The 2,419-nt window shown below is 48.4% G+C and overlaps 1 pseudogene; it reads right to left on the bottom strand.

Annotated features, from left to right (window-relative positions):
- Positions 1 to 201: 201 nt before the first annotated feature.
- On the bottom strand, positions 202 to 764 carry LOC144696341 (ubiquitin-like FUBI-ribosomal protein eS30 fusion protein pseudogene; annotated as a pseudogene).
- Between the last annotated feature and the right edge of the window lie 1,655 nt (positions 765 to 2,419).

The following is a 2,419-nucleotide window of genomic DNA, read 5'->3' as shown; positions in this document are numbered from 1 at the left end:
GAACTTTTAAGGGTTAATTTCTAGCTAAAGTCTAATCTTCCTTTAATTTAACAACTAACCAAAATTTACTCTTTGGGTCGGGAAAAGGCAAGGTTTAGTTCAGCTTTAAAACAGGGTTTTTTTTTAACGTTAAGTATTTTTATTAGTCATATTAAAGATTTCAAATGACTAATACAGCGTATTAGTGAACTACAGTGAAAGTTCCAGTACAGTGAGCCGCGCCTATAAGAGAGAGAGTGAAGCATAGACCTCAATTCATTATTGAATCAAATAGTCGGTTTCTGATGACAGGAAAGCTCAAAAACAAAACTTAGGAATTGGAATTTGGTCCCTTCCTCTTGCCAAAGTATGGCACACCATTTACAAAATGGCGATTGCACTGCATGCGTCTCTTTGCAAGGCTACTCTCCTTTTTCCTCTTCTCTTGCTTTGCAACCTTTGGAGTCTGACCTTTCGCTCTTTCGGCCATGGGCCTCGCCACCCAATAATTGAACAACTACTTCTAGAGTGCAGTGCTCACTGATACCACATTGGCCTATGATGACACCGTCATCTAAGGGAGCGCCAGCCAAAAGGACCACTTGGTCATTAGCAGAGACTCCTTCCAGGGATTCAACATGGGCCTTAATTTCCCCAGCAGTCTCTTCCCCAGTCACACCAAGAGTGTGGGTGTTCTGAGCATGTAGAAACAGCTGCATGATGGTTCCAAGAAAAGTTGGCCCTGGTTCAGGTTAAAACGATGACAACCCACCCGTCACCTCTCAACAGGGAAAGGGAGAGCTACTGTGCAAGCAGAGTCTCTGCAGCTGTAGCTAGTAAACCAGTTAACTGGCTTTAACAGGTTTCTAGAAGCTAGATTCAGACAGCATAAAAGCAAACCACCTACAGTGCTGCTTTTGTTTGCACTGGAGTGCTGCTTTGGGCTACATTAGAGTGCTTCAGTTGGGAATTGGTGAGAGAGGGAGTTTACTCAAGAGGGAAGGAGTGATCCTTTCATTTTCTACCTTTCTTCAATAAGAAGAGTGGCGGCCTTGGTAAGTAGGACCTGGTGAGTATTTCTTCTGTCCTTAATATTCTCTAAACTAGAGGAATTAAAAGTAAAGGGAGTAATTTAAGGGTAATTCATGGCAGGGCAGCTCAGCCAAGTGGAATGCACCTCCTGTGCGATGTGGGAAGTCAGGGACACTTGCAGTGTCCAGGGTGACAATGTGTGCAGGAAGTGTCTCCAGCTGCAGCTACTCGGAATCCATGCTTCGGAGCTGGAGCTGCGGCTGCGGCTAGAGTCACTGTCGAGCATCTGCAGGGCTGAGATCTTCATGGATAACATGTACAGTGAGGTGATTATACCACAAGTAAAGAGTGCACAGGCAGAAAGGGAATGGGTGACCGCCAGACAGAGTAAAAGCACTAGGCAGGTAGTGCATGAGTCCCCTGGGTCCATCTCCAACTCTAACAAATTTTCTGTTTTGGATACTGCTGGGGGAAATGGTTTCTCAGGGGAATGCAGCAAGAACCACGTCTGCGGCACCATGAGTGGCTCAGTTGCATGGGGGTGTGGGGGGGAAGAGTGGGGGAGCAATAGTGATAAGGTATTCTATCGTAAGGGGAACAGGTAGACGTTTCTGTGGCCGCAGATGTGACACCAGGATGGTTTGTTGCCTCCCTGGTGCCAGGGTCAAGGATGTCACTGAGTGGCTGCAGGACATTCTGAAGCGGGAGGGTGAACAGCCAGGGGTTGTGGTCCATATCGGTACCAACGACATGGGTAAAAGGTGGGATGAGGCCCTGCAAGCAGAGTATAGGGAGCTAGGAAATAAATTAAAAAGCAGGACCTCAAAGGTAGTAATCTCAGGATTACTCCCAGTGCCATGTGCTAGCGAGATCAGGAATAGGAGAATAGACCAGATGAATGTGTGGCTGGAGGGATGGTGTAGGAAGAAAGCAATTAGATTCCTGAGGCATTGGGACTGATTCTGGGGAGGATGGGACCTGTACAAGCTGGACGGGTTGCACCTCAGCAGGACCAGGACCAATATCCTCGCAGGGGTATTTGCTAGTACTGTGGAGGAGGGTTTAAGCTAGAGTGGCAGGGGGATGGGAACCTGAGCAGGGGGCACAAGAGAGTGAAACAAAGATCGGAATGAAAGACAGCGGAGTAAAAAGCAGAAGTGGAAGACAGAGGAAACAAGGGCTGACAGCAAATAGGGCCAAAATACAAAAAGAAATGTGTAATGTGGGGGTGGGTGTGGGGGTGGGCGGGGGCGGTTGGGAAGCTGACTGCTGCCCATGGTCAGCAGCACACGCTGATTTTATGCGGCTGGGCCAGTTAAGTCCTGCCCAGCGTGAGATGCAGCGGGTGAATGAATGCGAAGGGCTGGGCTGTGGTGGGGGCTTAATGTCCGCTGGGTCCAATGGCGAC

Source organism: Cetorhinus maximus, chromosome 22, assembly GCF_964194155.1.
Source record: "Cetorhinus maximus chromosome 22, sCetMax3.hap1.1, whole genome shotgun sequence".
NCBI classification, from domain to species: Eukaryota; Metazoa; Chordata; class Chondrichthyes; order Lamniformes; family Cetorhinidae; genus Cetorhinus; species Cetorhinus maximus.
Note: the sequence above shows the minus strand (reverse complement) of the source record. Positions and strands in the feature narration are given on the sequence as shown.